The sequence below is a fragment of the Bison bison genome, unplaced genomic scaffold (genome assembly GCF_000754665.1).
Source record: "Bison bison bison isolate TAMUID 2011002044 unplaced genomic scaffold, Bison_UMD1.0 scf7180017864512, whole genome shotgun sequence".
Lineage (NCBI taxonomy): Eukaryota > Metazoa > Chordata > Mammalia > Artiodactyla > Bovidae > Bison > Bison bison.
Window position 1 is genome coordinate 1,194,241 of NW_011495066.1, and position 12,512 is coordinate 1,206,752.

General features: G+C 47.8%; 1 protein-coding gene and 1 non-coding gene across 2 annotated transcripts in view; one reads left to right on the plus strand and one right to left on the minus strand.

Annotated features, from left to right (window-relative positions):
• The window catches only part of LOC104981020, a 50,875-nt gene that overhangs the window by 26,699 nt on the left and 11,664 nt on the right, over nt 1–12,512 (plus strand). The window lies entirely within an intron of this gene.
• TRNAE-UUC lies at nt 7,458–7,530 on the minus strand. The gene has a single exon. It is a non-coding gene; the product is annotated as a tRNA-Glu (tRNA).

Below are 12,512 nucleotides of genomic sequence, written 5' to 3' on the forward strand. Positions count from 1 at the left end.
ATTAGAACTCTTTTAAAAAATGATTACGTTTGTCCTTGAATAATAAAAAGGCACTGCAGTCAAATTAGTATTCAGTTGAATTTTTTTTTAATCCCAACTTTCTGAGCTGTTTCCTAAAGAATCATTGAGTATTTGCCACCTCTTTTGAAACCCACGCAAAGTAAGTACGACTGAATGAGTGTCTGTAGAGTGCAGAATATCTAGAAAGTATAATACAGCTGGAGCTTTGATGGATCTCACGTTGAGAATATAGTGGAACTTTCTGAGGAGCTAGGTAAAGTTGAGACTTTGCCTGCCAACACAGGGGGTTCGGGTTCAATCCCTGGTCTGGGAGTTAAGATCCCAGATGCTTCATGGCCAGAAAACTAAAACATAAAACAGAAGCAGTATTGTTACAAATTCAATAAAGGCTTTAAAAGTAGTCCACATCAAAAAAAAAAAAAAAAAATACATGAAAGCAGTCTTCATTCCTTGAAGATAGTTTGTGTGTGTGCTCAGTCACTTCAGTCGTGTCTGACTCAGTGCAACCCCATGGACTGTAGCCCGCCAGGCTCCTCTGTCCCTGGGATTCCCTAGGCAAGAATACCGGAGTGGGTTGCCATGCCCTCCTCCAGGGGATCTTCCCGATGCAGGGATCGAACCTGCATCTCCCGTGACTCCTGCATTGCAGGCAGTTTCTTTGCTTGCTGAGACACCAGGGAAGCCTAACCGGAACCTTGGTTAATTACTGATCCACATGATCAGATTTGCTGCCTGGCTTATCTCTGGGTTAGTGAATCAGCCAGAAAGCATGGATCCTGCAATTTACAACTGGGGCGCATCTCTGGATCAACCAACTTTGGATCAAAGTTTTAGAAGATTAAAGCATGTTTCACTCAGGAATGACCTTTAGTTGTGCAGAATTTGTGTTTTATTTTTCACTATTCTTGAGTGTTAGGTCATAAATGTGAGCTAATGACAGAAAATGTGTGTAAGATTAACAGGTTAGGTGGATAGTAGACATGAAAATATGATCCTTTCCAGGGGACTTCCCAGGTGGTCTGGTGGTTGAATCCGCCTTCCAATGCAGGGGACGAGGGTTCAATACCTGGTTGGTTCACTAAGATCCCGCAGGGTGCAGGGCGACCGGCCCATGTACTGCAACTCGAGAAAGCCCGCATGCTGCCATGAAGGCCCAGCTCAGCCAAAATTGAAGGGAAAAAAAAGGATCGGTTCAGTTCAGTCGTGTCTGATTCTTTTCGACCCCATGAACGGCAGCACACCAGGCTTCCCAGTCCATCAGCAACTCACAGAGCTGGCTCAAACTCATGTCCATTGAGTCGGTGATGCCATCCAACCATCTCATCCTCTGACGTCCCCTTCTCTTTCTGCCTTCAATCTTTCCCAGCATCAGGGTCTTTTCCAATGAGTCAGCTCTTTGTATCAGGTGGCCAAAGGATTGGAGCTTCAGCTTCAGCATCAGTCCTTCCAATGAATATTCAGGACTGATTTCCTTTACGATTAACTGGTTAAAAAAAATTTTTTTTTTTAATTTGCTATTGCAGTGCATAATAAATCAGCATTATCTTTTCTGGGCCTCTTCATGAATCACTGCCTGGTCATGGCAAAGCTTGTGTAACTCAACAAAGCTCTGAGCCAGGCCGTGCGGGACCACCCAAGATGGACAAGTCACAGTGGAGAGTTCTGACAGACTGATCCACTGGAGGATGGAATGGCAAACCACTCCGGTATTGCCTGAAGACGCATGAAAGGGTGAAGAGGGAAAAAGAGACGACACTGGAAGATGAGCCTCTCAGGTTGGAAGGTGTGCAGTGGAAAAAAAAAATCACCTGATATTTTCTTAGCTCCTGTCTTTGTGTCATGGTGCTCAGATCCTTCTGCAAGGATCTACAGGTAGTTCTTTCTATAAAGGAATCCTGGGAAGAAACTGTATAACTGTATTTTCACTCAGTAATTCAAAACACATCTGCTCTATCAGTTCAGTTCAGTCCAGTCGCTCAGCCGTGTCCTACTGTTTGTGACCCCATGGACTGCAGCACCCCAGGCCTCCCTGTCCATCACCAGCTCCTGAAGTTTACGAAAACTCGTGTCCATTGAGTCGGTGATGCCATCCAACCATCTCATCCTCTGTCATCCCCTTCTCCTCCCACCTTCAGTCTTTCCCACCATCAGGGTCTTTTCCAGTGAGTCAGTTCCTCAAATCAGGTGGCCAAAGGATTGGAGTTGCAGCTTCAGCGTCAGTCTTTCCAATGAATATTCAGGACTGATTTCCTTTGATGGACTGGTTGGATCTCCTTGCTGTCCAAGGGACTCTCAAGAGTCTTCTCCAGCACCAACATCTGCTCTATAAATTAAGATAAACTACACTCCCTGTGATTTCCTGTTTTATTTGGTCATAATCATGACCACTTATGGACTCATTGTCATTCCTTTGAGATTGCCGATTGGGAATTGCGTCTCTTTTTACACCGTGTTTCACTCTGTGGGCTTCTCACTGCAGTGGCTTCTCTTGTGGCTTCTGAGCACAGGCTCGGTAGTTTTGGTGCATGGGGCTTAGTTGCTCCGAGGCACGTGGGATCTTCCTGGACCAGGGATGGAACCTGTGTCCTTGGCATTGGCAGGCAGATTTCTTACCCACTGAACCACCAGGGAAGTCCCTGGGAATTGCATATCTTGGAGTGTTCATTGCAGTGCTGTTTATCAAACGTGTGTGTGCCTGCTCAGCTGCTTTAGTCGTGTCCGACTCTCTGAGACCCCGTCGACTGATGCTCACCAGGCTCCTGTGCCCACGGGATTTCCCAGGCAGGAATACTGGAAGGGGTGCCATGCCCTTCCTCCAGGGGATCTGCCCGACACAGGGACTGAAGCCATGTCTGAGTGGGTAGCCTTTCCCTTCTCCAGGGGGGTCTTCCCAACCCAGGGATCGAACCCAGGTCTCCCACATTGCAGGCAGTTGTTTACCAGCTGAGCCACAAGGGAAGCCCAAGAATACTGGAGTGAGTAGCCTGTCCCTCGGAGAAGGCAATGGCACCCCACTCCAGTACTCTTGCCTGGAAAATCCCATGGATGGAGGAGCCTGGTGGGCTGCAGTCCGTGGGGTCGCTGAGGGTTGGACACGACTGAGCGGCTTCACTTTCACTTTTCACTTTCATGCATTGGAGAAGGAAACGACAACCCACTCCAGTGTTCTTGCCTGGAGAATCCCAGGGACGGGGGAGCCTGGTGGGCTGGCGTCTATGGGGTCACACAGAGTCGGACACGACTGAAGTGACTTAGCAGCAGCAGCAGCCTGTCCCTTCTCTAGGGGATCTTCCGGACCCAGGAATCAAACCGGGGGTCTCCTGCATTGCAAGTGGATTCTTTACCAATTGAGCCACCAGGGAAGCTCTAAGTGGGAATTAGAGGGGGCTGACAAAAAAAAAAAAAAAAAAAGCCCTCAAAAAACAGAACTGTTAAAGACACAGGGGTTCACAGAGCACCTAGCTTGGAAAGAGCAGAGTGTGAAGCTTGTGGGGAAAACGAGACAGGAAGAGGCTGTCCCGATGCTCGGGTTGCCCTTTCCCCGAGCTCAGGAAGAGGCTGTCCCGATGCTCGGGTTGCCATTTCCCCGAGCCGTGTCTTCATGGTCCTTCTCATTTGTGTTTGTCCTTGTGTTCGTGAGATGGGGTGTCATTAGGGTGTATAGGATGTGATTGAGTTGCATATGTTTCCTGAGTTTCTCTCACATGCTGCCTGCTGCTGCTGCTGCTGCTAAGTTGCGTCAGTCGTGTCCGACTCTGTGCGACTCCATAGACGGCAGCGCACTAGACTCCCCCGTCCCTGGGATTCTCCAGGCAAGAATACTGGAGTGGGTTGCCATTTCCTTCTCCAATGCAGGTAGTTAAATCTGAGCACCTTGGTTGCAAGACTTATCGCATCCCCTTTAGCACTTGGACAGAATGTATCTGGAGTGATTGCAACACGGTTCATCTGCTTCAGAACATGGGGAAAGATTAAGCATTGCCTTTTTAAAAAAAATTTTAAAATACCTGCAAAATTTACACTGGCCATAAACTGTAACAGCTGGGAAGGACAGTACTTGCTATCAACCTTTACCACTAATGAGTTCATCAAGGTTCTGTGAATTTGCAATGATTTTTTTTTTTTAACTGCTTGCCTTTTAAGGGGTCGCTGAGTTTTGGTCCTTCGCAGGATCTCCTAGTCTGCAGATAGCGTCCAGCTCCTGGAGGAACAATGTTGAGCTTCACTCCTCACCCCTGCCTCTTGGTTCTGAGACTTTTGCTTCCATTATTTTCTTTGGGGGGATGGGCTACGCCCTTCCCTCCTGTCTCCCCTCCCCGCCATCCTCCTCAGCCCTGCGGGGTCTTGTTCAGCCCCCCAGTTATTCTCGTCCCCTTAAGCCCCACAGCTTCTGCTCTGTTGACTGTGTTATGCTGCTCCCCGCCCTCCACGGTATCATTTGTGTTTGCACCGAAGGTGATGGTTTATTTTGTGTTTGCACTGAAGGTGATGGTTGATGAAAAATAGCCCTGTTGCTCTTGCTTGTCCTTGGGCTCAGCCTCCACCCCTCTCAACCTCCTCCGGGGAGCCGGAATCATCCATTATCTAAAATGCCTGATAAGGATTTCTAAAGCAGGAGCGGAAAGAAGAAATAATGAGGTCATCGTTCACCTCCACCCCCAAAGTCTTTTTGAGAGCCTGAGGTGAAGCTGGTGATCCTGAAAGGCAGGCTTTCTCAAGAAGAGGGATTTGCGGCCAGCTTTGCATATCAAAAGGAAAGCTGGGCGGCCAGCCGGTCAAGTCTGACTCAAGTCCTAGAATAGAGAGAGTGGAGGGTTACCTTTGAGGCTGGGATCAGCAGGCTTTTCCCATCATGTGTCGACAGTGAATACTTTAGTCTTTGCCACCACTCCTCTCTGCGCTGTGCTGCAGAAGCTTCCGCCGGCAGTGTCTGAACCCACGAGGGTGTCCATGTGCTCGTAAAAAGGTTGCTGAGGACTGAAATTTCAGTGTCAGTAATTTGCATGTGTCACCAAGTCTGCTTTTGATTTTCTTCAACGATTAAAAAAAAAGATTTAAAAGATATTCTTTATCTCTTGGGCCATAAAAAAAAACAGCAGGGCCTGGCCTGGATTTGGGTCTCCTTAGGCTAGTTTGCAGACCCCGTGATTTCAGTGAAGAGTCTCTCTGCGTAAAAACTTTAGGCAGGTACAGGAGGCAAGGAAGGAAAGAGCTGTTTATTCTATTTGTTAGTTTTTTGATCCTAAATATTTTATTTCACTTTTTTATAATTTTCTTTCTTTACTGGTGGCTGTGCTGCGTCTGTGTCGCTGCTGAGGCTTCTGTGTAGTTGCAACAAGCGGTGGCTCATTTCTAGTTGCCGTGCGCACGCTTCTCATCATGGGGGTTGTCTGGTCGTGGAGCACAGGCCCTAGGGCTCCTGGGCTTCTGTAGTTGCAGTTGCCAGGCTCCAAGACAGGCTGACAAGTTGTGGCACACAGGCTTAATTGCTTTGAGGCATGTGGGATCTTCCCCGGACCAGGAATCAATCCCACATCTCCTGCTTTGGCTGGCAGATTCTTTACCGCTGAGCCACCAGAGAAGCCTGTAGTTCATTTTGTTTTAGGTTGGCGTATAATTGAAAGAAATGATGCTGAAGTTCCAATCGTTTGGCCACCTGATGCAAAAAAACTGACATTGGAAAAGACCCTGATGCTGGGAAAGATTGAAGGCGGGAGGAGAAGGGGGCGACAGAGGATGAGGTGGTTGGATGGCATCACTGACTCCATGGACATGAGTTTGAGGAAACTCAGGGAGTTGGTGAAAGACAGAGAAGGCTGGCATGCTGCAGTCCGTGGGGTCGGATATGACTTACCAACTGAACAGCAATAACTGCTTTATAATGTTGTGTTAGTTTCTGCTGTACAACTGGGAATGCCCGACTGAGTTGAAGTGCTGGAGAGGAGGCTGGCTGCCCTTTTCCCTCGAGGGCCTCTGTTAGGAGCCACCTTGGCACAGAGGAGACCAGGTTTGTTGTAGGGATTCTCTGTGGGGGACGGTCAGGCTTCCCTGGTGGCTCAGTGCCAACGCAAGAGGTGCGGGTTTGATCCCTGGGTCGGGAACGATGCCCCAGAGGAGGGCATGGCAACCCACTCCAGTATTCTTGCCCAGTATTCTTGAGCTCCTGGATTCCCCACAGACAGAGGAGCCTGGCGGGACTACAGTCCACGGGGTCGCAAAGAGTCAGACACAGCTGAGCGACTCAGTACACACAGGCACTGGAGACGCAGGAAGCAGCTCCTGGGGGTGACTCAGTGTGGTGGTGTGTGGCAAGGGGTAAGGGGAGGTTTCAGCAGAGGCGGTGGGCTGGACACGGGGGGACATTCGGAACAGGAGGAACAGGACGGGAGGAAGCAGTCCTTCCAGCAGCTGACTTGTGGAAGAGACAGGGGTATATTTCATGCATTTTCTCCTGAATTACCTCAGTATGGATATTCATTATTTTTAATCTCTCACTCACCGCTGGGAGTTATTTGCAAATATAGTCCTTTTTTTTTTTTTTTCCCTGGCTGCAAAACCAACTGGTGTCATTTCAAGGGGCTCCGAGGAGCTCTGGTAACCCTGGTCCTTCATGTCAGGGCGGAGGAGAATTCAGCGAGAGCAAAGTGGTAGGTAAGAATGATTTAATGGAATAGGATGCTTCCGAGGCTTCCAAGCGGGTGGGCGGGAAATGCCACCCTGAGAACGCAGTGGGCTGCAGTTTTATACTCAGAGGAAGGGGTTGGGGGAGAAGACTTTTTCTCTTGAATCATCATCAAGTTCCTTCTTCCTCTTGAACAAGATCATCTCTTCCATCATCATGAGTTCCTCCCCCAGGTAGGGCAGGGAAATTTGTCCCCGTGTGGTCAGGCCGCGACTGTCGTAAAGCACTTTGGAGAAATATTTTCAGGTCCGAGTACGAGGATCTTTTGTTTTGAAAAGTCACCTTCCCATAAATGATTTTTTCTTATGTTTTTTTTCTTATATTTTCAAAACAGAGCCTGTTTTGAAAGTCATTAACTTACTGAGTTGGTGATGGACAGGGAGGCCTGGCGTGCTGCAGTCCATGGGGTTGCAAAGAGTCGGGCACGACTGAGCGACTGAACGGAACTGAACTCACTGAGCTCCTGGGACAGGATGTGGGGCTCCTGCCGCCATTGTTTGATAGTTTGGGGGCGCATCCCATGCTTCAGTAGCATGCTTTTGTTGCTACGCAAGCCAGCTTGGTTTTGTGGTTAAGCCACCCTGCTTTCCTGAGGAATCATTAACGTACAGGAGTTTCCCATAATTTTCCACGTATAATCCCCTAGTGGGATTAAGCGTTTAATTGCCTCTTTTGTCCCTTCATTCTGTTCCTATCGGCTGTGCTGCGTGGCTTATGAGATCTTATTTCCGTGACAAAGTTTATGAGATCTTAGTTCCCTGACCAGGGATTGAACCTGGGCCCTCAGCAGTGAAAGGGCCAAGTCCTAACCACTGGACCACCAGGGAAGTCCGAGTAATATAGTTCGTTTCTTCACCTCCTTTTATCACCCAAAATCTAGCCTCCCCGCCAAAAAACAGGTGGTTGATGATTCTTTATTTTTATTCTTTCTTTATTCTTTTTTCTATAAGTTATGGTATATTATTTATGCCTCAGTTATATTTTAAAGGACCTAATGACCCAAACTCACGTGTTCTTAAGTGAGCCTTTGCATGCATGCATGTTCAGTCATGTTTGACTCTTTGCAACCCCATGGACTGTAGCCCACCCAGCTCCTCTGTCCATGGGATTTTTCCTGGGCAAGAATACTTGAGAGGGTTGCCATGCCCTCCTCCAGGGGATCTTCCAGACCCCAGGATCGAACGTAGGTGTCCTCCATTGTAGGCCGATTCTTCACCGTCTGAGCTACTAGGGAAGCCCTGAAATATATATATATGTGTGTGTGTGTGTGTATTTTTTTTTTTTTTCTTTTTCTGAGAAGCTGCTTTAGACTGAACGGTGTCACCCCCAAAAATCATATGTTGAGATCCTGACACTTAGGGCCTCAGGAGGTGATGGTAATTGGAGATGCGGCTTTAAGGAAGTAATGAAGGTAAGATGAGGTCATTAGCTTGGGCCCTAATTCCTTCTGACCCATGGCCTTATAAGAACAGATGCGGACACAGACACACCCAGAGGGACGACCGCGTGAGGACCCAATGAGGAGACAGCCATCTCCACGCCCAGGAGATGGGACTTATGGGTAGCCAACCTGCCTGCACGTTGATCTCGGGCTGACAGCCTCCGGAGCCGTCAGGTCCGTTTGTGTTGTGGAAGCCTCCAGTCTGGGGTGCTGTGTTGTGGTAGCACACTCATACAGAAGCATTTTGGGATTTGTAGGCCCCTGGGAGATTGGGATGAGTAACCCAGGCGTGATTACAGCATCCATTCTCTTTACAACACTGTCTTTCTTTATATTCTCAGAATTGGATTACAAGTTTCAAGTCCAATTCAAAAAAAATTTTTTTTAATCAATAAGGTAATAAGCTTTCTAGACTTTTAGCAGTAATGTGGATGTGAGTTCAGTCCCTTCGGTCATGACCGACCCTTTGCGACCCTGTGGACTGTGGCCCGCCAGGCTCCTCTGTCCATGGGATTCTCCAGACAAGAATACCGGAGTGGATTGCCATTTTCTTCACTAGGGGATCTTCCCAACCCAGGGATTGAACCCACATCTCCTGCGTTGAAGGCAGATTCTTTACCACGGATCCAATAAGGAAAGCCCTGTGGCAGTAATATTAGATGTCAGAATACACAGAAGTATATCATAGTTTTGAATGAATATAAATTAGAAATCTAGCATTTTATTCATACTAAGTCAAACAAGTCGAATCAAAATGTCATCAATTTTTTAGATAGGCAGAAATTTTTAAGTTTTCTAAAATATATAGATTATATTGTACATACTATTTATATGTATGTGTGTAGTGCTTTAGTTACTAAATTGCATCTGACTCTTGGGACCCCACAGACTGTAGCCATCCCGGCTCCTCTGTCCAGGCAAGAATACTGGACTGGGCTGTCATTTGCTTCTCCAAGGAATCTTTCCGACCCAGGGATTGAACCCAGGTCTGCTGCACTGGAGGTGCATTCTTTACCAACTGAGCCACCAGGGAAGCCCCATATGTGTGTGTACAGGAGCTTTTCTACTACACTTGATAAAGCCTTGAGAAAGAACAACAACAACAACAACAAAAAAAAGATGGAGAAATTGGAAAACATAAACCGAGAGAAATGGGAGCACTGAATATGAAATAGAAAAAGTGGAACAGACAAGATAGAAGTAAAAGATCATCGTATAGTCCTGTTGTTTTTAAACACGGATACTCAGTACAGATGCCCAGTGTTGAGGCAGTCCGAGCACCTGGACAAAAGTTCCCAGACACAGGGCATTTCAGAAGGGAGTGAAAAGCTTGCTAAGAACAAAGAGCAGAGATAAAGTGGGCAGTGTGAGTGCTTCAGGCCAACCTCCCGACAGACAGTTTTCATGGGTTAACAGCCAATGTTTATAGTCTCAAGACAGAGAAAATTCCTGTTGGAAGGCTGGCTTTAGGTGACTGGTTTGGGGGTGTTTACTGGAGTACGCATCTCTGCCTAATAGGCAGTGAGGAAGCTTGTGAGTAATGATCGGGGGCTTTTGGCAATGGTTACAAAGGGGCTCGGTCAGCTTTGGAGGCGTCGTTGTTGCAAGGCCTTGGTCCTGTGGCCCGGGGTAGGACTCAACGCCCAAGTATTGCCTTCCCCCCCAACCGCAGAAGCTCCGTAGGTGTTTGTAATCAATACACATCCTTTGTCTTGCTGGGTATCTCTGAGCTCTTGATTAAGATGGGCACACAGCTGGTGACCATCCAGGCACACAGGTCAGCAGGTGTCAGTCGGGCTGGCTTGGATGATATTTGGGTGTCACGCATCACCAAGGTGGGGGTGTCCAGCACGTAGGTCCCCCAGAGGCCTCTGGAACAGCTGACTTCACTGAGTCCCAGAAGTCTAGGGTTTCCTCCTCTGCTCTGAAGTCTCAGAAACTTGTTCCCATCGGAAGCCAGCGGGGGCTGGGTTCTCTTTAGGTTTGACTCCACCGTCCATCCATAAGATCAGTGAAAGGATTGGTCAGACTTCAGCCCTCTCATCTGCCTTTAAGCATCGTTCTTCTTTCTTTACTGACTTATGCAGGCTGCGGTGGGTCTTCCTTGGTATGTGTGCTTTCTCTAGTTGTGGCAAGTTGGGGCGATTCTCTAGCTGCGGTGTGCGGTCTACTCATTGTGATGACTCCTCTGGTTGTGGAGCATGGGCTCTAGGCGCTCAGGCTTCAGTACTTGTGGTACACAGGCTTAGTTGCTCTGCGGCTTGTAGGATCTTCCTGGACCAGGGTTGAACCCGTGTCTCCTGCATCTGCAGATGGATTATTAACCACTGGGCCCCCAGAGAAGCCCTGAACATCATTATTCTAAAGACGATGTTCAACATTCAGGAGACTTTGGCCACCTGATGCGAAGAGCTGACTCATTGGAAAAGGCCCTGATTCTGGGAAAGATTGAAGGCAGGAGGAGAAGGGGACAACAGAGGATGAGATGGTTGGATGGCATCACTAATTCAACAGACATGAGTTTGAGTAAGCTGCGGGAGTTGGTGAAGGACAGGGAAGCCTGGCGTGATGCAGTCCATGAGGTTGAAAAGAGTCTGACACCACTGAGCGACTGAACAACAAAAGACACTCAAGTCCTTTAACAGACACCCTCACAAGGGTGTCTTCCTGCCCTGCAGACTGCTATGCGTGCGTGTGAGTCAGTCACTGTTATTACGTAGGTGCTGTTCCTGATGTTGTTATGGAGACAGACATGGCTCAAGTGACCTGCCTGTCTCCTCAAGGGCGGTTGGTCAGCACGATGCTTGGCAAATTGTGCTGTTGCTGTTGTTTTCCCTTCTTTCTCTTCTCTTCCTCCTCACTTTTCTCCCTCCCTTCTCTCCTCCTCCTTTGCAAGAGAAATACTGCAAAATAATTAAATACAAAATAAATAAAAGAAAGTTAATACAAATTAGTTTACAAAGAACTTACATCCCAATAGTCTATTTAGAAATTAATTTGAAGTTGTGTGGTGCCTTTGAATCCAAATTGTAAATGGAAGTCATGTTCCTGGTCCGTTTGCAAGCATCTGTTATAAGCCACGGTAGCCTTGAAAGTAGTAAATAACTCAGCTGCATTTGTTTGATTTCAATATTGTGTATTTGGAAGTCAAACTATGACTTACGATTGTGCGGTTTGTATAGGCAATAAAAGTTTGTGTTTTGCACACCGACCAAGGAGCAAGGCAGCTTGCATATCACCCCTTCTCACTCACCCAGTATCACCCGCAAAGCCACTTTTGCTGGCTTCCAGGCTCGGCTCCCTGGACTCACATGACAGCTGCTTGTTTAGTTGTGGGAGGAGGGAGAATGCTCAGCGCTTCTAGAAACATTTTGAAAGTTGGGGTGAACAGGGTTGTTACTCAGAAGGAAATCTCACTGTTTCAGCTTTACCTATTTTTTTTTTTAATTGGTTACTTAATTATGTGCGTCTGTGCTGGGTCCTTGTCACTGGGTTGCAGCCACGCGTTCTGGGAAACAATTTCTGTTCACTCAGAAGGACAATGCAGATCGTGGCGTGCAGTTGATTACACCGACCGGCCCAAGGCAGAGTCTCCTCTTAGCCAAGGACCCTGACCAGTGTTTGTGAAAACCAGATATATACCCTAAGTGTACGTGCCCAAATCCACCTCCCCAAATTCCCTGAAACTAGTCTGAACAAAGGAAAAGAAAGATACAATCAAAGTTATCCCAAGATTCATATGTCGTAAGCCTAGCTAGTTAAACAGAGGACATTTATCAATAAGCCTGTGGTCATATCCTGATAAATATAATGGAATTTATGACTTTGTTCTGTTACAGAGATAATTAGCATATTCTTTTAGGTGACAGAGAGTCCAAGTCCTGAGGCTTTTTTATTGGAGGGTCTGGTTTTCCATTGATATGCCATTTCCATTGACACACCGGGGCGCAAAGTTCAGAGTCCATTGGGAGGGTGACCGTGCGTGTAGCCTAATCTTGGAATCCTGGCCTAAGACGGAGTCCAGCTCTGTCTGTTTCCTCCTTCAACCCCACGGACTGTAGCCCGCCAGGCCCCTCTGTCCATGGGAGTCTCCAGGCAAGAATCCTGGAGTGGGTTGCCATGCCCTCCTCCAGGGCATCTTCCTGACCCAGGGATCGAACCTGTGTTTACAAAGATGGAAACCGGAGCACGGGGGACGAGCAGCCTTTCTTCCCATTCCCTGTCTTCCTTGTTGGTCACAGCAGGACTCCTTTCTTTCGTTCCTTTGCTGCAGCCCCGCAGTAATCCTTTTACGGCTGGGAACCAGAAACGCCTGCATAAGAACCTGAGGACAAACTCCCTGAGGCTTCCTCAGGGCCGGGGGCGGGG